Raw genomic sequence first — 22,239 nt, 5'->3', positions numbered from 1 at the left:
TGAGGTGGTTTGTTTGTTAATTTTGGTAATCACAAGCGGTATGATTGCAGTGTGTGCAATTTCGTGCAATTCAGTATATTTAGGCTTAATGGGCCGAAAACGGGTTAGTGGGCCAACGGGCCCAATTCGGTAAAAATGCTCGGTAAGTGTTTCTGTTAATGTGTTAATGGCTGCAATATGAGTGTAAACCCTAAAATAGTTAAATTTACTAAAATACCCCTAAGTATGAAAATTACCATTATACCCCTAGGGTTAACTTTGATTGAAATGCATGATATTCTGATTCTGTTTGTTGTATGCCATGACATGTATATCTGTTGTATGGGATATGGGTTATATTGATGGAGGAAGCATTCTGGTGGCTCTGCCACAAATATCTGTTTCTGGTGGCTCTGCCACAATATCTGTATTTGGTGACTCTGTCACAATATCTGTTTTGGCAGCCATGCTGCAAATTCTGTGACATGTAGAGGGATGGGTGGGTCGAGTAGTCTCCCCACATGGTGTAAGGTTGGTAGGGGGTGTTTACGGATGGATATAGGTTGGGTTTTCTGCATACATGATATATCTGTTCTGTATTTGTTATGGGCCTATGGGCTTCATTTTAAATTTTGTATAGGGCTAAGGCCCAACTTAATCTGTTTCTGTGGTTTGAACTGGTCTGGACTATGGTTGGGTTATTTTACACACTGAGTTTTCCAAACTCACCCCTTAATTTTATCCATGCAGGTAACCCCAACAATAGTGGACTTGGAGCTGAAAGGGATTCGGAGTGGCCACATGTTTTGCAAGCTCAATTTTCATCTTATGACTTGATTAGTTTCATTTACTTTAATTTCTTTGGGTTTTAAGTTGTAATAAGGCTGCTTTAATTATTTTTAATTGCTTTAGTATGATTATTAGCTTAGGCATGATATGGATTTAAATGTTTGAAATTGAATAGCTCTAGGGCGCGTTTTTAAAAGAGATTACCTTATTTCAAAATATCGTGAAATAAGACAAAGCTTTCGAAATGAAAACATTTTTAAAAATTAATAAGTGTTTTCAAAGGCTTAAAATGAAATGGTTTTTACAAAACAATCAGTCAGTTAAAGTGTGACAATGGTTGTGTGCATGTCTAGGAGTGGATCTGTGGAGAGCTTGGTACTTAAGCAGTCTAATAGACTCACTTCCTCTTTTTCTGACATCCTACCTGGTGCATAGCTTCCATTCACTTTAATCTATAACGAAAATACTCTTTAAATCACTAAGAAAGATTTTAGATAAAACATGACCTATACAATAATGCTTTAATATGACACACCGGATTCGACCGTAACATTTGGGCCAAGTTTGGGGTGTTACATTTAGTGGTATCAGAGCCCAGTTGCAACAACTCGGCTATGGAATGGGTTTTAAAAAAAAGTTTTAGATTTTCTTGCTACAAATAAATGATTTCAAAGGTAGCATATCCGATTTTCTAAAATTTGATTCTGAGTAGGTGGCACACCGAATCTCCGACCCAAGTCTATAAGTATCATTTTGAATTTTCTGAATGTTTCTGAATAATCAGCTATATGCCTATACTGAAACCTTATTATGATACTCTAGTTAGGGTGATGATGAAACTGTAGAAATTTTTGGATAAGTAGACTAAAGACTGTAGCTAAGCTACAATTTCGCGAAAACCAAAACTCTGAATTACTGTCTGTTCATAAAACATCTGTAATAAACACTAAAATATCTAATTGATACATAAAATTCATAATCAGATAATACGACATGAGTACGAGAGCAGCTCGTGGAAGGGGCCGTGGACGTGGCCGAGGTAGTACACGGGCTGGGTCTTCATCTTCAAGACATATGCCGGCGACAGATGCACCGGTACCACCGGCAACAGAAGTGGAGTCTCATGATCGAGGTGTCAGGGATGACGCTCTATCTCAGGAAATGCTTCGTGTTCTGGAAAGGGTTGTCGGGGCAAGTACGAGTAACGGAATTTGAGGATCTATTTCTGAGAGACTCCAGGCTAATGGGGCAGAGATCTTTAGGGGCGTATTTGGTGTAGCCTCGAATGTGGCTGAGTGTTGGTTAGAGGCTACGGAACGGATTATGGATGATTTAGACTTTTCTGTAGAGCTGAAGCTGAAGGGAGCCATATCATTGCTAGGGATGAGGCTTATTAGTGGTGGCTCACTGTGAGAGATGGGACCCCTACTGACAGGGTGACTTGGAAGCTGTTTAAGACGGTCTTCAAGGGAAAATATGTTGGGGCAAGTTATGTGGACGCCCGCAGGAAAGAATTTCTGAATCTGGTTCAAGGGGGTAAGACAGTTGCCGAGTACGAGGCTGAGTTTATAAGGCTGAGCCAGTATGCCGTTGGGATAGTTACTACGGAGTATGAACGTAGTGTGCGCTTTGAGGATGGTATTAGAGATGAACTTAGGGTGCTAATTGCTCCGTAGAGGGAGAGAGACTTTGCTGCTTTGGTAGAGAAAGCTAGGATAGCTGAGGAGGTGAAGCGTACTGAAAGAAAGAATTGTTAAAAGGATCAAAACCAATTTCAGAGGGATTCGGGACCCTCGGGTGGTGCAAATAGGAGTGCTAAAAGGGCAAGAGTAGAAGAGCTAGTTCGAGCAGTTTCGATGAATGTTGTTAGACCACAAGTTTGTAGGGACTGTGCTAAGGTACATCTGGGTGAGTGTAGGAAATGCTCTGGTGCTTGTTTCTGATGCGGATCTATGGAGCATAAAGTCAGGGACTGTCCTGAGAAAATAAATCAAGTTCAAGTTGCAGAATGGAGGGTTGCTCAACCGGTGAGAGGTGGACCACAACCACCGAGAGGACGTGGACAAGGCAGGGGCGGTAATGGAAATGGTCAGGGTCGAGGAGCACTTGGCAGAGGGGTCGGAAATGCGGAGGCTCGTCTCGAGAAGAGGGTGATGCACCCGACGTCATAACTGGTATGTTCTTGATTTCTAGCATGCTGTACACTGCTTTGATAGATATTGGATCTACTCTTTCATATGTTGCTTGTGCCATATCTGGGTCGTTGGGTGTGTACTCTGAGGAGATTGTGAGTGGAGTAGCTGTACTAAGTCCTTTAGGCCACTCGGTTAGGGTAGACCAACTATATAGAGACGTGCCTTTAGAAACTCATGGAAAGATTTTCTCTGGAGACTTGATAGAGTTACCATTCGGAGAATTCGACCTCATTCTAGGGATGGATTGACTTGTTAAGCATAGGGCAACTTTAGACTGTGCAGCTAAGTGTATGGTGTTAAAGACCGCTGAGGGTGAGGAGGTTATGGTGATAGGTGAGCGAAGGGATTATTTTTCCAATGTGGTGTTGGCATTGAGGGCCGAAAAGTGGATTCGTAAGGGTTGTGAGGCTTATCTGGCATTTGTGAGTCAGTCGGAGACTGAGGGTCTGACGGTGGATAAAGTTAGAATCAATAATGAGTTCCTAGATGTTTTTCCTGAAGAGCTCCCGGGATTGCCTCCGAATCGAGAAGTCGAGTTTGGAATTGACTTGTTGCCTGGAATGGCACCAGTGTCCATCGCACCATACAGGATGGCACCGAAGGAGTTAGTGGAGTTGAAAGCACGGATTCAAGAGTTGTTGGATAGAGGCTTTATTAGGTCGAATGTGTCCCCGTGGGGAGCACCGGTGTTGTTTGTGAAAAAGAAGGATGGAACGATGTGGATGTCCATCGATTATCGGCAGTTGAACAAACTAACAATTAAGAATAAGTACCCTCTGCCAAGAATCGACGACTTGTTTGACCAACTTAGAGGAGCTTCGGTATTTTCCAAGATTGATCTTCGATCTGGATATCATCAATTAAGGGTCAAGGAGGTAGATATTCATAAGACGGCATTCAGGACTCGGTATGGTCATTACGAGTTTTTGGTTATGCCATTTGGATTGACGAACGCTCCTGCAGCATTTATGGATCTGATGAATCGTGTATTCCAACCATTCTTGGACTGATTCGTAGTCGTTTTTATTGACGATATTCTGGTATATTCTGAAACTGAAGAGAAGCATGATGAACATCTCCACATTGTGCTGCAAGTATTGAGGGAGAGGGAACTTTATGCGAAATTCAATAAGGGTGAATTCTGCTTGAGGGAGGTAACCTGTAACGCCTCAATTTTCGGGTTTTCTATGTTTCTGTGATTTTTAAAATTTGTGTGTGTTCTGGTTGGTTAAAATATATATTTTAGTAGGTTGGTGGGCCTTTGGAAGGCCAAAACTTAAGTTAAATCCGTGGTAGTCTTCGAAATTTTAATTTTATGAACAGGTGATGCAATTGGCGTTTGGGCTTTTAAGAGTAAAGGGGTAAAAGATGACACAAAAAGGAGTGTGGTCTAGTGGCAAGGTGGCGCCACTTAGGGGACAAGGAAGTGACGCCATAGAGGAAGCAAGGGGTCCAAGGTTCAAGTCTTGGCTCTTGTAATATATTTTGGTTTTTCTTTTCAATAAATCTGGAAGCAAGTAGGTGCGCTTTAAAGTTTAATGTGTTTGATTTATGACACAAATGAGTTGATGGCCTAGTGGTGGTGGCGTGAACTGGCATGTGAGAGGACTTTGGTTCGAATCCCTTGGCACGCAAAGGTTGATTATTTTGCTATGTTGGGACGGCAAGAGTTGGTGTTGGTTTTAAACTCTGGTGATGGAGGGATCCCACATCGGGAAGCTAACATAAGAGTAAATAGAGAGCAGGCTTTAAATAGAGCAAACCATGAAGAGATAGGCATACCCTTCTTGGCTGATCCCTTTCGCTTTGTGACGTGCTCGTTTGGTTTGGGCGTCAGCTAAGAGTGTTTGGAGCGCGGATTAACTGCAGTCTCCTAATAGGTGTGTATTTCTCATTACTCTAGCAGTAGGACGACTATTTCGGGCCGCGATGGGCTGAAATGGACAATGTGGCCCCAATATGTCCGTAGGCCCAAGTGGATAAGTTGTAGAATTACTAAAATACCCCTGTAGGGTAGGAATACCGATTTACCCCTGGAGGGTAAAATGACTATTTTGCCCCTCGTGCGTAAATGACTAACTTGTGTGATGATTGGGTTAGTTGACGTGGATTTATGTTAGTTATCGTTAATTCGTAAGTCTAATGTGTCAATGATAGATTGTAGGATTATCGCGTGGGAGATATCGTCATCAATCGTCATCAACCAGGTGTGTAAATGACACCCTCCCTTAGACTGAATCGATAAAAGCCGAAATATCGAAACGTTGGTATTTTGTGAACTCGCGAGTGTGCGAGCGCTCATGAGACAGTTGTTAATGAATATGGTGCGTTTGGATGATTAGAGTGCAGAGTGTGCATTTTCGTGCACAACGGTATTTTTGGGCTTAATGGGCCAAAAACAGGCCAATGGGCCAACGGGCCCACTTTGGTAAAAAGACGAGGTAAGTACTTCTGATTTCTTGGTAAATGTTAGAATGAGCATGAAACCTTAGCAATAGGTAATAATTACTGAAATACCCTTATGCATGCAAAATTATGATTTTACCCCTACGGTTATTTTTTTCTGAAAAGCATGATGTTCTGTTTCTATATACGTATGCCATGACATTTTATTTTGTTACATGGGACATGGGTTTATATTGATGGAGGAAGCGTTCTGCCAGCCTCGCTGCAATCTGGTGGCCTCGCCATATATATCTGTTCTGGTGACTTGTCATAATATATGGCAGCCTCGTTGCAATCTCGTGGCTTCGCCACATATATATATCTGTTCTGGTGGCCTAGCCACAATATCTGTATCTGGTGACTTCCTCACAATATCTGGCAACTTCGCTGCAATTTCTGTGCTGTGTAGCAGTTGGGTGGGTTGAGTAGTCTCCCCACATGGTGTAAGGCTGGTACAGGGGTGTTATGGATGGCTCTGGGTTGGGATTTCTATAATCATGATATATTTGTTCTGTATCTGCTATGGGCCTATGGGTTTCATTTTGATTTCTGTATTGGGCCAAGGCCCAAATAAGTCTGACTCTGAGATTTGATCTGTTTTGGGCTATGGTTGGGTTATGTTACACTTGAGTTTACATTAACTCACCCTTTATTTTCATCTCTGTAGAAATCCCCAACCATAGTGGGCTTGGGCTGTGAGGGATTGAATGGCCACATCATCTGCAAAGTTGGTTTTTCTAAGTTGGTTTATTTTATTATTTTTATATTCGATTTAATTTTGGGTTTTAAGTTGTAATAAGGCCGGTATATAAATTTCTTTTTCCGCTATGGTTTTATTTTCTGATTATATTTATACTAAGAAGAAACTGCTAGTGCTAGGCTGCACCGGTTTTCAAAATTAATGAACGTTTTAAAGACTCAACAAGCACAACAAATCGATAGCCTAAAGATTGATAAATCGATTTTTCATACAACCGCTGTTTTTACAAAGACCACCCCAATCACTTAAATCAGCGAATGCATACTAAGTCGTAAGTCCATGTGACACGTCAGATCTGGCCATAACGTCTGGGTTGGTTTTACATTTAGTGGTATCAGAGCCAAGTTGCAACAACTCGGCTGTGGAACGGGTCTAAAAACGGGAGTTTGTAAAGAAACACTGAATAAAGGTTTTCGAAAATATTTTTTTGGAACTTGATTATAAATTATTTTCGAGAATGTTTCCAATATTTTCTCTTTACAAATAGATGATTTTAAAGATTAAAATCGGTTTTCTAAAATTAGGTTTTTTAGAAGGTGGCATACCGAATCTCTGGCCCAAGTCTGTAAGTTTTCTGAGCCTTTCTGATTGTTTCTGAAATATCTGTTATATGCTTGTACAAAACCTTATCATGGTACTTTAGTTAGGGTAACACTTTGGAACTATAGAAACTCGATAAGTAGATCGAGATCGTAGCTAGGCTACATAAAAGGAAACAAACACAAACTCGAATTACTATTATTCATAAGACATCGTAATAAACATTGAAATATTAAACTAATTCATAAAATTCTTAATCGATAATCTGAAATGAGTACACGAGCAGCTCGTGGTAGAGGCCGTCGGCGTGGCGAGGTAATGCTCAGGCTGAATCTTCGTCTTCAGGACATGTCTTGGCAGCAGATGCACCAGATACCACCAACAGCGGAGGTAGAGTCTCATGATCGAGGTGCGGGGATGATGCTCTGTCCGAGCAATGCTCGAGTTTTGGAAAGGGTTCTTTGGGGCAAGTCTGAGAAACGAAATTGGGGTCTATTTACGGCGACTCAAGACCAATGAAGTAGAGATATTTAGGGGTGTATCTGGGGTAGCTCCGAATATGGCTGAGTATTGGTTAGAAGCCACAGAGTGGATTATGGATGATCTGGACTACTCTATGGAGCAGAAGCTGAAGGGAGCCATATCGTTACTTAGGGATGAGGCTTATCAGTGGTGGCTCATGGTGAGAGATGGAACTCCTACTGATAGTGTGACTTGGGAGCTGTTTAAGACAGCCTTCAAAGGAAAGTATGTTGGGGCTAATTCGTGGGCGTTAGCGGAAAGAATTTCGAGCTGGTCCAAGGAAGTAAGTCGATGGTACGTGTATGAGTCTGAGTTTACGAGGCCGAGTCGGTATGCTACGGGATTGTCGCTACAGAGTATGAGCATAGCGTACGCTTTGAGGATGGTCTGAGAGATGAACTTAGAGTGCTGATTGCTCCTCAGAGGGAGCATAAGTTCGCTGCTTTAGTAGAGAAAGCTAAGATAGCTGAGGAAGTGAAGCATACAGAAAGACAGAATCGTGAGAAAGATCGGAACCGTTTTAGGATAGATCCAGGACTTTTAGGTGGTATGAACAGGAATGTTAAGAGAGCAAGGGTAATGGAGCCAGTTCGAACAGTATCGATGAATGCTATTAGACCACAGGGTTGTAGGAATTGTGGGAAGATGCATATGGGTGAGTGTCGAAGACATTCTAGTGCTTGTTTCCGATGCGAATCTATGGAGCATAGGGTTAAAAATTGTCCCCAGGAACCAGATCAGGTTCAAGTTTTAGAGTAGAGGGTTGCTCAACCAGTGAGGGGTGGACCACAGTTTCCAAGAGGACGTGGGCAAGGTAGAGGTGGTAATGGAAACGATCGAGGAAGATGAGCTCCTGGCAAGGTGCTTTGGATTCTTTGAGGCTCGTCGGTGGCGTTGGTGTATCTGCTCGTCGTAGAGGAGGGTGATGCACCTAACGTCATAACTGGTACGTTTCTGATTTCCAAGTATGCCATATACTGCGTTGATAGATGTTGGATCTACCCATTCATATGTTGCATGTGCTATATCTGGGTCGCTGGGTGTGCGCTCTGAGGAGACCGTAAGTGGGGTATCTATACTAAGTCCTTTGGGTCACTCGGTTAGCGTAGATAAACTGTATAGAGATGTGCCTATAGAAACTCAAGGAAAAGTTTTCTCTGGAGATCTGATGGAGCTACCTTTCGGAGAATTCGATCTCATTTTGGGAATGGATTGGCTTGTTAAGCATAGGGCTACTCTGGATTGTGATGCTAAGTGAATAATGTTAAAGACCATAAAGGATGAGGAGGTTTTGGTGATAAGCGAGCGTAAGGATTATCTGTCTAATGTGGTGTCGGCATTGAGAGCCGAGAAGTGGATTCGAAAGGGATGTGAGGCTTATTTGGCATTTGTAAACCAATCAAAAACTGAGGATCTGACAGTGGATAAAGTTAGAACCGTCAAGGATTTTCAAGATGTTTTTTTAGAGGAGCTTCAGTATTTTCCAAGATTGACCTTCGATCTGGGTATCATCAATTGAGGGTTAAGGAGGTGGATATTCATAAGACGGCATTTAGAACTCGGTATGGTCACTATGAGTTCTTGATTATGCCATTTGGGTTGACGAACGCACCTGCAGCATTTATGGATCGATGAATCGAGTGTTCCAGCCATACTTAGATCGATTTGTGGTTGTCTTTCTCGATGATATTCTGGTTTATTCTGAAACTGAGGAGAAGCATGATGAGCATCTTCAGATTGTCTTTGCAAGTCTTTGAGGAGAAAGAGCTTTATGCAAAATTCAGTAAGTGTGAGTTCTGGTTGAGAGAGGTAACTTTCTTGGGGCATGTTGTCTCTGCTGAAGGGATCAAGGTAGGCCCTCGAAAGATTGAAGCGATTCTGGAATGGAAGCCACCGAGATCAGTGTCGAAAATTTGAAGTTTTCTGGGTTTAGCTGGGTACTATAGAAGGTTTGTGGAAGGATTTTCTGTGATGGCAATGCCTTTGACAAAGCTTATAAGGAAGGGAGTACCATTTGTTTGGACTGAGAAACAACAGGAATCTTTTGAGAAGCTGAAGAAAGTTCTGACCGAGGCACCTGTACTGATTCAGCCGGAGTCTGGAAAAGATTTTACCGTATGCAGTGATGCATCACATGTAGGGTTGTGCTGTATGCTGATGCAAGAGGGTAAAGTGGTTGCTTATGCATCGCGACAGCTTAAACCACATGAAGTTAACTATCCTACTCATGATCTGGAGTTGGCAGCGGTAATCTTGGCGCTTAAGATTTGGAGACATTACCTGTACAGAGAAAGGTGTATTATATACACAGATCATAAGAGTCTTAAGTACTTGCTGACTTAGAAGGAGCTGAACCTTAGGTAGCGGAGATGGATAGAGTTACTTAAGGATTATGACTGAGCGATTGAGTATCACCCAGGCAAAGCTAATGTGGTGGCTGATGCCCTAAGTCGTAGAAGCAGATTCGATCCGAGAGCCATGTTTGCTCGCTTGAGTCTCAGATGACGACGGTGATCTGTTACGAATCGCAAGTTAGGCCGACCTGGGTGGATAAGATTAAGGAAAAATAGTCGAGGGATGAGTCCCTAGTTTCTCGATTCCGGCAGGTTAAGAATAGGGATACTTCTGAGTTTGGACTGAACAGTGAGAAAGTTCTGTGTTACCGAGGTAGAGTTTGTATTCCGAAGGACTCTAACTTGAGGCAAGCAATTCTGAAAAAAGCTCATGGAGGTCTGTGTGCTATGCATCCTGGAGGGAATAAAATGTATCACGACTTAAAGGAGTTGTATTGGTGGCCTGGATTGAAGTGAGAGGTAATGGAAGTTGTGGGAAAATGTCTGACTTGTCAGTAAGTGAAAGTTGAACATCAATTACCTTCCAGACTTTTGCAACCAGTGAAAGTACCACTTTGGAAGTGGGAGAGGGTAACCATGGATTTTGTGAGTGGGTTACCCTTGACACCGTCGAAGAAGAACTTGATTTGGGTAATTATGGATAGGTTGACCAAATCTGCTCGTTTCATACCTGTCTGCACTGATTATTCACTTCAGAAGTTAGCCAAATTGTATGTGGCGGAAATAGTGCGACTTCACGGAGTGCCAGTGTTGATTATTTCTGATCGAGATCCTAGATTCACATCTCGATTTTGGCAAAAGTTGCATAAGGCGTTGGGTATGCGGTTGAACTTTAGTACAGCCTTTCATCCTCAGACTGATGGTCAGTCGAAAAGGGTTATTCAGATTCTGGAAGACATGTTGAGGGAATGCGTTATCGACTTTCGAGGCAGTTGGGAGGATTACTTACGTTTGGTAGAGTTTGCATACAACAACAGTTATCAGGCAAGTATTCGAATGGCTCCTTATGAGGCACTGTATGGGTGAAGATGTCGTACACCTAGTTGTTGGACCGAGTTGGGTGAACGACGGGTTCTTAGACCTGAGTTGGTGGCAGATACTGAGGAGAAGGTCAAGTTGTTTAGAGACCGATTGAAGGAAGCATCTGATAGACAGAAGTCATACAGAGATTTACAGCGCAAGGAAATTGAGTACTCTGTGGGTGATATGGTCTTCTAGAAGGTTTCACCTTGGAAGAAAATATTAAGGTTTGGGAGGAAAGGCAAGTTAAGTCACGGTTCATTGGGCCTTATCGGATTCTTAAGTGAGTGGGTCCAGTGGCTTATCAGTTGGAGCTACCTCCAGAGTTGAATAGGATTCATGATGTCTTTCACGTCTCCATGTTAAGGCGGTATCGTTCTGACCCTACTCATGTTGTGCCGGTTGAGAAATCGAGGTCCAAACAGACTTGACTTTTGAGGAAGAGCCTGTGCAGATTTTGGATCGAGATGTTAAGATTTTGAGGAGGAAATTAGTTCTACTAGTAAAGGTGCTATGGCGTAATCATGGCAGAGAGAAAACTACTTGGGAGCCAGAATTGACGATGCGTCAACAATATCCTCATCTGTTTGATTCAGGTAAAATTTCGAGGACGAAATTTCTTTAAGGAGGGTAGAGTTGTAATGCCCCAATTTTTGAGTTTTCTGTGTTTCTGTTTTTTTTAAAATTTGTGTGTGTTCTGGTTGGTTAAAATATATATTTTAGTATGTTGCTGGGCCAATGGGAGGCCCTAACTTAAGTTAAATCCGTGGTAGTCTTCGAAATTTTAATTTTATGAACATGTGATGCAATTGGCGTTTGGGCTGTTAAGAGTAAAGGGGTAAAAGATGACACAAAAAGGAGTGTGGTGTAGTGGCAAGGTGGCACCACTTAGGGGACAAGGAAGTGACGCCATAGAGGAAGCAAGGGGTCTAAGGTTCAAGTCTTGGCTCTTGCAATATATTTTGGTTTTTCTTTTCAATAAATCTGGAAGCAAGTAGGTGCGCTTTAAAGTGTAATGTGTTGGATTTATGACACAAATGTGTTGATGGCCTAGTGGTGGTGCCGTGAGTTGGCATGTGAGAGGACTTTGGTTCGAATCCCTTGGCACGCAAAGGTTGATTATTTTGCTATGTTGGGATGACAAGAGTTGGTGTTGGTTTTAAACTCTGGTGATGGAGGGATCCCACATCGGGAAGCTAACATAAGAGTAGATGGAGAGCTGGCTTTAAATAGAGCAAACCATGGGGAGAGTAGGCATACCCTACTTGGCTGATCCCTTTCACTTTGTGACGTGCTCGTTTGGGTTGGGCGTCAGCTAAGAGTGTTTGGAGCACGGATTAACTGCAGTCTCCTAACAGGTGTGTATTTCTCATTACTCTAGCAGTAGGACGGCTATTTAGGGCCGCGATGGGCTAAAATAGGCCATGTGATCCCAATGGGTCTGTAGGCCCAAGTGGATAAGTTGTAGAATTACTAAAATACCCCTGTAAGGTAGGACTACCAATTTACCCCTGGAAGGTAAAATGACTATTTTGCCCCTCATGCGTAAATGACTAACCTATGTGATGATTGGGTTAATTGACGTGGATTTATATTAGTTATCGTTAATTCGTAAGTCTAATGTGTTAGTGATCGATTGTAGGATTATCACGTAGAGATATCGTCATCAATCGTCCTCAACCAGGTGTGTAAACGGCACCCTCCCTTAGACTGAATCGGTAAAAGCTGAAATACCGAAACGTTGGTATTTTGTGAACTCACGAGCGTGCGAGCGCTAGTGAGACAGTTGTTAATGAATATGGTGCGTTTGGATGATTAGAGTGTAGAGTGTGCATTTTCGTGCACAACGGTATTTTTGGGCTTAATGGGCCGAAAACAGGCTAAAGGGCCAACGGGCCCACTTTGGTAAAAAGACGAGGTAAGTACTTCTGATTACTTGGTAAATGTTAGAATGAGCATGAAACCTTAACGATAGGCAATAATTACTGAAATACCCTTATGCATGCAAAATTACGATTTTACCCCTAGGGTTATTTTTTCTGAAAAGCATGATGTTCTGTTTCTGTATATGTATGCCATGACATATTATTTCTGCTGCATGGGACATGGGTTTATATTGATGGAGGAAGCATTCTGGTAGCCTCGCTGCAATCTGGTGGCCTCGCCACATATATCTGTTCTGGTGACTTCATCACATTATCTGGCGACCTCATTTGAATCTGGTGGCCGCCATATATATATCTGATACGTGGCCTAGTCACAATATCTCAGATCTGGTGACTTCCTCACAATATCCGGCAGCCTCGCTGCAATTTACGTAATTAATGTAGCGGTTGGGTGGGTCGAGTAGTCTCCCACATGGTGTAAGGCTGATGCGTGGGTGTTATGGATGGCTCGGGTTAGGATTTACGCATTCATGATATATTTGTTACAGATCTGCTATGGGCCTATGGGTTTCATTCGATTTACATATTGGGCAAAGGCCCGATAAGTCGACTACGAGGTTTGATCTATTTTGGGCTATGGTTGGGTTATGTTACACACGAGTTTACCGAACTCACCCTTTATTTTCATCTCGCAAGAAATCCCCAACCATAGTGGGCTTGGAGCATGAGGGATTGAAGTGGCGACATCATCTGCAAAGTTGGTTTTTCTAAGTTGGTTTATTTTTATTATTTTTATATTCTGATTTAATTTTGGGTTTTAAGTTGTAATAAGGCCGCTATTTAAATTTCTTTTTCCGCTATGGTTTTATTTTCTGATTATATTTATACTAAGACGAAACTGCTAGTGTTAGGCTGCGCGGGTTTTCAAAATTAATGAACATTTTCAAGACTCAACAAGCACAACAAATGGATAGCCTAAAGATTGATAAACCGGCTTTTCATTCTACCGATGTTTTTACAAAGACCACCCCAATCACTTAAACCAGCGAATGCATACTAAGTCGTAAGTCCATGTGACACGTCAGATCTAGCCATAACGTCTGGGCCGGGTTTGGGGTGTTACATAACCTTCCTAGGTCATGTTGTCTCTGTTGAGGGGATCAAGGTAGACCCTCAAAAGATTGAAGCGATTCTGGAGTGGAAGCCACCTAGGTCAGTGTCAAAAATTCAGAGTTTCCTGGGTTTGGCGGGGTATTACAGAAGGTTTTTGGAAGCTTTTTCTGTGTTAGCAGCTCCTTTGATAAAGCTTATAAGGAAAGGAGCACCGTTTGTTTGGACCGAGAAGTAACAGGAAGCTTTTGAGAAGTTGAAGGAAGTTCTGACCGAGGCACCTGTATTAATTTAGCCGGAGTCTGGGAAGGATTTTACCGTGTATAGTGACGCATTACATGTGGGTTTGGGCTGTGTGTTAATGCAAGAGGGTAAGGTGGTTGCTTATGCATCGCGACAGCTTAAGCCTCATGAAGTGAACTATCCTACTCACGACCTTGAATTGGCAACAGTAATCTTTGCACTTAAGATTTGGAGACACTACCTGTACGGAGAAAGGTGTGTCATATATACAGATCATTAGAGTCTCAAGTACTTGCTGACTCAGAAGGAGTTGAACCTTAGGCAACGGAGATGGATAGAGTTGCTTAAGGATTATGACTGTTCGGTTGAGTATCACCCAGGCAAGGCTAATGTGGTAGCCGATGCCCTAAGCCGTAGAGCTGTATCTGATCTGAGAACAACTTTTGCTCGCTTGAGTCTGTATGATGATGGTAGTCTGTTGGTGATACGAATCCCGACGTATCATGGTTCGACACAATTTGACAATATCAAGCCTGGCCTAAGTTCGAGGGGCCCAAGTTCAAAATGAAGCCTGATCTTAAATTTCAACAAGCTCAATTCAGCCCGATTTTAGCTCAATGAGCTCGTTTGCTCATTTTTCTAGTTTATTTTAATTTAAGCATTTTATTAGTTGCTGGAATAAATTAATTGAGTCTAGTTAAACTTAATTAAATCAACTCAATAATTTGGTTGTGTTATTTTTAATAAATTAAAATCTGGACATTTTTTAATTATGTTTAAGTGTGTTAGTTAAATTAGTTAATTTGCTTAGCTCATAATTATGTTTAGCTTAATAATTGGGTTTTAATATGTTCTAGCCGAAATTAATATGTCTAAATTGGAACATGTTTTAATTTGTTCTAGTACAGCCATTTAACTTGTCTTAGTTTAGGACACATTTATTTCTTGTCCAAATAGAATGTGGTTTAAATTTGTTGTCAATTTAATATGTTCAAAGCTGATTAATTTTGGTTTAAATGTGCAGCTATTTTCAACATTAAAGGAGCAAGCATGCGAATTCAATGTGCTTATTGCTACAAATAGAATTAATTAGTGAACAAGGCATGGACGGCACATTAAAGAGCTGCTGGTGCATAGGGGCATGAAACGTGATTAATGCATTAAAAGCTGCTGGTGCATGAATAGCCTAGGAGCATGAAACGAGATTAATGCTTGAAGGCTGCTGGTTGGTGTTCCCAAATGGCCATTCAGTCAAAAGATGGCTGAATATTCAATGTTCCAAGTTGAATTAAAAGGCCGATTCTTTGTTTAAGTTTCTCTAGGTGCTTTTTCGAATAACAAGGGCCATGGCTGATTATAATTAATCCCATTCAGCTGCTCACATTCAGCTTCTATATCTATTGTCCATTGCGTGCTCAAGGAGCATTTAAGCTGCCCAAGCCTATCTAGCTGGTCAAAGCAATATATTTAATATCATGCACTCTCATTGGCCGAATATTACAAGATTTTTTAGCTCATTTAATTCTCCAGCTGATGAGGAAACTTCTAAGAAAATTCTCAACTCTTCTAGTTGAATTACAAAGTGACCATTCGGCTTTCTAGGTGGCTGATTAGCTCACCTTTATTTTAAATGAAACCAGCTGCATGAAGACACCTTGGAAGCTGTCCAAATACGTTCTTAAGGCTGGAGGAAGCATCTTAGAATTTCCTAAATTTTTCTGGAAATTTCAGCTCATTTAAAGGTTTAATTAAGTGACCATTCAGCTACTTTTTGAGGCCATTCGGTTGACCATGTTTTAGGCTATAAATAATTGTTAAATTTCATTTGTAAAAGGTGAGACATTTTTTTTTAGACTTTTCACTTAATGAAACTTTGTTAAACTTTTATGGAATTTGTGAGATTTCTTTCTCTCATATTTCGTTGAGGACTTCGTTGGCTTATCTAGGAAGCCTAGTGGCGTCAACCCTGTTCTTCACTATCCCGAACTTATCACTATCAAATAGTGTGGCGTTCACCCATATACCGAGGTTCCTACTTTGCTAAGTAGCGGGTCGAGGTTTATCACTTTCATCCTCCACCTTGAAAGCCTATAAGCATTTTGGGTCGATATTTTCTAATATTGGTTCGCGCTTGATTTTAAGAACCCTTTTCTTCCATATCCATCATCTATTTACTTCTTTCACTTTCCCTTCTAATTTAGTCGAATATTCATATTATTCTTATCCATAAACCATCATAGAACCATTATACATAGCTTACGTCCTATTTTTTCCATCAACTTCATTTCAAAAGTGAATTGAACGATACTTTCTCGTAGATGATCGGGCAACTCAGCATACGACCCGACTCTCCCCGAGGCGGTTCGTATCAGTTGGCTAAGTTGTAAGTAAGGCCAGCCTGGGTGGATCAGATTAAGGAAAAGAAGTTGAAGGATGAGTCTTTAGTTTCTCGATTCCAACAAGTTGAGAAAGGGGAAACTTCTGAGTTTGGATTAAATAGTGAAGGAGTTCTGTGTTTCCGAGGGAGAGTTTGCGTTCAGAAGGACTCTGACTTAAGGTAGTCAGTACTGAAAGAAGCTCGTGGAGGACTTTGTGCTATGCATCCTGGAGGGAATAAGTTGTATCACGACTTGCGAGAATTGTATTGGTGGCCTGGGCTTACGGAGTTTGTGGGGAAATGTCTGACATGCCAGGAGGTGAAAGCTAAGCATCAACTACCATCTGGACTTTTGCAGCCAGTAAAGATACCACTTTGGAAATGGGAGAGGGTAACCATGGACTTTGTGAGTGGGCTACCCTTGACACCGATGAAGAAGGACTCGGTTTGGGTGATTGTGGATAGGTTGACCAAGTCTGCTCATTTCATACTTGTCCGCACTGACTATTCAATTCAAAAGTTAGCCAAATTGTACATGGCAGAGATTGTGCGACTTCATGGAGTGCCAGTATCGATTATTTCTGATCGAGATCCTAGGTTCACATCTTGGTTCTGGCAAAAGTTACATGAGGCGTTGGGAATGCGATTGAACTTTAGCACGGCTTTTCATCATCAGACGGATGGTCAGTCGGAAAGGGTTATTCAGATTTTGGAAGATGTGTTGAGGGGATGCGTTATCGACTTCTGAGGTAGTTGGGAGGATTACTCGCCGTTGGCAGAGTTTGCGTATAACAATAGTTATCAGGCGAGTATTTGAATGGCACCATATGAAGCGCTGTATGGACGTAGGTGTCGTACACCTAGTTGTTGGACTGAACTGGGGGAACGACAGGTTCTTGGACTTGAGTTGGTAGCGAATACTGAGGATAAGGTCAGAATAATCTTGAGATCGGTTAAAGGAAACATCTGATAGGCAATAGTCGTATGCAGATTTGAAGCGTAAGGAGGTTGAGTATTCAGTGGTTGAGATGGTCTTCTTGAAAGTTTCACCTTGGAAGAAGATATTAGGGTTTGGTAAGAAGGGCAAGTTGAGTCCGCGGTTTATTGGGCCTTATCGGGTTCTTAAGCGACTAGGTCTTGTGGCTTACCAATTGGAATCACCTCTGGAGTTAGACAGGATTCACGATGTTTTCCATGTCTCCATGTTAAGGCGATATAGTTCTAACCCTACTCATGTCGTGCCAGTTGCAGAGATTGAAGTGCGGCCTGATTTGACTTTCGAGGGAGAGCCTGTGCAGATACTGGATCGTGATGTTAAAGTTCTAAAAAGGAAGTCAGTTCCCTTGGTAAAAGTGCTTTGGAGTAATCATGGCAGAGAGGAAGCTAATTGGGAGCCAGAAGAGACGATGCGACAATAATATCCTCATCTGTTTGAATTAGGTAAATTTCAAGGACGAAATTTCTTTAAGGAGGGTAGAGTTGTAACGCCCCAATTTTTGAGATTTTCGGGATTTTTATAATTTCCAATGAATTTTAGAAATACTGTGTTTTGACTGTCTGGTGTGGGTCTGAGTATGTTAGTGGGCCTTTAAAAGGCCCAAGAGTAAATTTAATTCGAGGCAATTCCTGAATTTTCAATTTTGGAGAGAGAGGGTTCTAGCGATATGGGCTTTTAAGATTGAGGTGGTAAAATAGGACACAAAAAGATCTATGGTAAAGTGGCATGTGGTGCCACCTAGGTGTTTGGGGAGTGACGTGTGGATGTTTAGGGGGAGCCAGAGTTCAAGTCACAAGGTAAGCGTGTTGTTACTTTTATTTTTTTTGTGTGCATGTGCCGGGCATGTGATAGAGCTTAAGTGGAAATTTGGCTAGGGCTTTAGGAAGGTTGGGCCGTGGGTCTGGATGGCCATTAGGGCAAGCTTTATTTTCTTTTTGTTTTGCCGAATTAGGTTTAGCCACCTAGAGCCTTCCCTTTCATTCTATTCTCTTCTCAGTGTCGCAAAAAAGCCGAAAATGCAAAGTTAGATCTCTTGAGTGCCGAATTTTTCCTTCTCTTCTCCTCTCTTCTTCTATTTTCTTTTCTCCTTCTTTTCTTCTCTTGATACGAACTGCCTCGGGGAGAGTCGAGTCGTATGCTAAGTTGCCTGATCGCCTACGAGAAAGTATTGTTCAATTCACTTTTGAAATGAAGTTGATGGAAAAATAGGACGGAAGCTATGTATAATGGTTCTATGATGGTTTATGGATAAGAATAATATGTATAGGTTCAGCTAAATTGGAAGGGAAAGTGAAAGAAGTAAATAGAGGATGGATATGGAAGAAAAGGGTTCTTAAAAGCAAGCACGAACCAATATTAGAAAATATCGACCCAAATGCTTATAGGCTTTCAAGGTGGAGGATGAAAGTGATAAACCTCGACTCGCTACTTAGCAAAGTAGGAACCTCGGTATATGGGTGAACGCCACACTATTTGATAGGGATAAGTTCGGGATAGTGAAGAACAGGGTTGACGCCACTAGGCTTCCTAGATAAGCCAACGAAGTCCTCAACGAAATATAAGAGAAAGAAATCTCACAAATTCCATGAAAGTTTAACAAAGTTTCATTGAGTGAAAAGTCTAACATCTTACAAATGAAATAACATATATTTATAGCCTAAATAAAAGTAGCTGAATGGACAAGCTTAGAAGCTAAGAAATTCAGCCATAAACACCTAGATAATTCTAGAAGAAAAATCATGAATATCCATGAATGTGCAGCCCTTTAATGTTCCATCATCCCCCTTGGCCGAATGAAGCTTTAATGCACCTTGAATACTTGAATGGTTAGCTTGAAAATGCATGGATCATGCATGAAACGTCCCAATGTATGTTCCTCCATAAATTCGGTCCATGAACCTTCAAAAACATGAACATTAAATATCCCCTACTTGCATGAACGTCTCCAATACATGTACTCCCTTAAATGCCATCCATTGAACCTCAATTCTACATGCACCTCTTCATACATTGCACCAAGCCCTACATAAACTTGCATTAATTTCCTTCCATGCATGCATGTGTGCCGTCCAAAGGGATTGGATCTTCTAGATACATTCATGCTGAATCTTCATCATTCATGTAATCGAATGTGCATTTGAACCCAAACGTTCATGTATTTTGTGCATTCATGTATTTGACAAATACATGAACTTGTAAACACCTTGAATCTGGTCATGCATGCACCTAATTAAATGTTGTTCATTCATGCATGTGGGATGTCCAAAAGAGATGTTTCTTCAAGCATTCATTGCGCCGTCCATGAATATTGTACCTATAATAAATAAAACAATTCATAAGACATCATGTGAACACACATAAATTCAGCACAATATGAACACATTTAAGTTATGTGATATCTATGACATATTAATAATAAATATTAATATAAGACAAGTTTAATGCTTAAATAAATATGTGCAAATTTTATTTAATGCATTAAAGACAAAATCGAGTTAAACTAAAATGAGCTAAGCTTTAGCTCGTGAGCTAAAGTTGAGCTGAGAGTAAACTCCTAAGCTGAAGTTGAGCTAAGGTTTAGCTCGTGAGCTGAATATGAGCTAGGAATAAGCTCGGTTTAGCTCAGGCTAGTTGATTGAGCTCGAATAAGCTGGATTTGAGCTGGATGGAGCTCGTGGAGCTGGAGACAAGCTGGGATCAGCTTGCCAACATGTTAATGCTCGGCTTGACAGACTTGTTCGATAAGGTTCGCGGGGCGTGCTCGTATCATCTCTGGCCGAAACATTCCTACCATTCTACTCATCTCCTCTTTCATTCCCATTCTTTTCTAAACCTTTATAGCCGATTGCCATAAAAGTCGAAATCTCGAAAGTTGTTTCTTGTGCCGATTTCTTCTAGTCAAAATCCTCCTATTTTCTTCATCTCTTTTGGCCGATTTTCACATCCTCTAAACCCAACCCCTGTCGGCAATACCACTGCAAAACGACCATACTAAATCATCTTCCTCTTTACAGTTCCAAAAGCCGAAAACACCATAGTTTTTAGGGACATATAGCCGAATCTTTAGATTTCTAAGATTCGATTTCTGCTAGTATTTAAGGGCTGGATCTGTGTCAGATCTAAGTAGAAACTGAAGTAGAATCATTTTGGTTGAAAGAACCTATGGTAGGTACTCAGATCTATTCTTTATTTCGGGTTTTAGGAAAGCCAAAATCCCTAAAGGCATAGGGAGGCTGTCGATTGGAGCTTAAGGCTCTAAGGGTTGTAACAATTGATTTGTTTTGGTGTTAGTGTGATCTAGAGGCTACTGATCGAAGGCTTGGACAACTGGAATGACTAGACCTAGATCTAGTCTCTAGTTTTGGCGAAGGTAGGATCTCAAGGGCCATAGGTATTGATGGCCGATTATGGTAAGTAAGTTTATGATGGTTGCCATTGTATTTTGGATCTGATATGTCTAGTGACCGATTGTAGGATATCGTGGGAGATTTCGGTAGCAGTTGTCGCAAATCAGGTGTGTAAACGACACCCACTCATAGACTAGATCGGCAAAAGCCGAAATGCTGAAGAGCCGGTATTTTGTGAACTTCGGAGCATGCGAGCGCTCATGAGGTGGTTTGTTTGTTAATTTTGGTAATCACAAGAGGTATGATTGCAGTGTGCGCAATTTCATGCACTTCGGTATATTTAGGCTTAATGGGCCGAAAACGGGTTAGTGGGCCAACAGGCTCAATTCGGTAAAAATACTCGGTAAGTGTTTCTGTTGATGTGTTAATGGCTGTAATATGAGTGTAAACCCTAAAATAGTTAAATTTACTAAAATACCCCTAAGTATGAAAATTACCATTATACCCCTAGGGTTAACTTTGACTGAAATGCATGGTATTCTGATTCTGTTTGTTGTATGCCATGACATGTATATCTGTTGCATAGGATATGGGTTATATTGATGGAGGAAGCATTCTGGTGGCTCTGCCACAAATATCTGATCTGGTGGCTCTACCACAAATATCTGTTTCTGGTGGCTATGCCACAATATCTGTATCTGGTAACTCTGTCACAATATCTATTCTGGCAACCATGCTACAAATTCTGTGACGTGTAGTAGATGGGTGGGTCGAGTAGTCTCCCCACATGGTGTAAGGTTGGTACGGGGGTGTATACGGATGGATATAGGTTGGGTTTTCTGCATACATGATATATCTGCTTACAGATATGTTATGGGCCTATGGGCTTCATTCTCGATCAGATAGGGCTAAGGCCCAACTTAATCTGCTTCGTGGTTTGAACTGTGCGGACTATGGTTGGGTTATTTTACACACTGAGTTTTCCAAACTCACCCCTTAATTTTATCCATGCAGGTAACCCCTAACCATAGTGGACTTGGAGCTGAGAGGGATTCAGAGTGGCCACATGTTTTGCAAGCTCAATTTTCTTATTATGACTTGATTAGTTTCATTTACTTTAATTGCTTTGGGTTTTAAGTTGGAATAAGGCCGCTTTAATTATTTTTAATTGCTTTAGTATGATTATTAGCTTAGGCATGATATGGATTTAAATGTTTGAAATTGAATAGCTCTAGGGCGCATTTTTTAAAGAGATTATCTGATTTCAAAGTATCGTGAAACAAGACAAAGCTTCCGAAATGAAAACGTTTTCAAAAATTAATAAGTGTTTTCAAAGGCTTAAAATGAAATGGTTTTTACTGAACAATCAGTCAGTTAAAGTATGGCAATGGTTGTGTGCATGTCTAGGAGTGGATCTATGGAGAGCTTGGTACTTAAGCAGTCTAATAAACTCACCTCCTCTTTTTCCGGCATCCTACCTGGTGCACAGCTTCCATTCACTTTAATCTACAACGAAAATACTCTTTAAATCACTAAGAAAGATTTTAGATAAAACATGACCTATACAGTAAGGCTTCAATATGACACACCGGATTCGGCCGTAATGTCTAGGTCGGGTTTGGGGTGTTACAACCCACCTACACGGGCGTTGTGACTCTGTTTAGTGAAATATTTT

Source organism: Gossypium arboreum, chromosome 2 (genome assembly GCF_025698485.1).
Source record: "Gossypium arboreum isolate Shixiya-1 chromosome 2, ASM2569848v2, whole genome shotgun sequence".
NCBI lineage: Eukaryota > Viridiplantae > Streptophyta > Magnoliopsida > Malvales > Malvaceae > Gossypium > Gossypium arboreum.
This window is presented reverse-complemented; position numbering follows the sequence as displayed.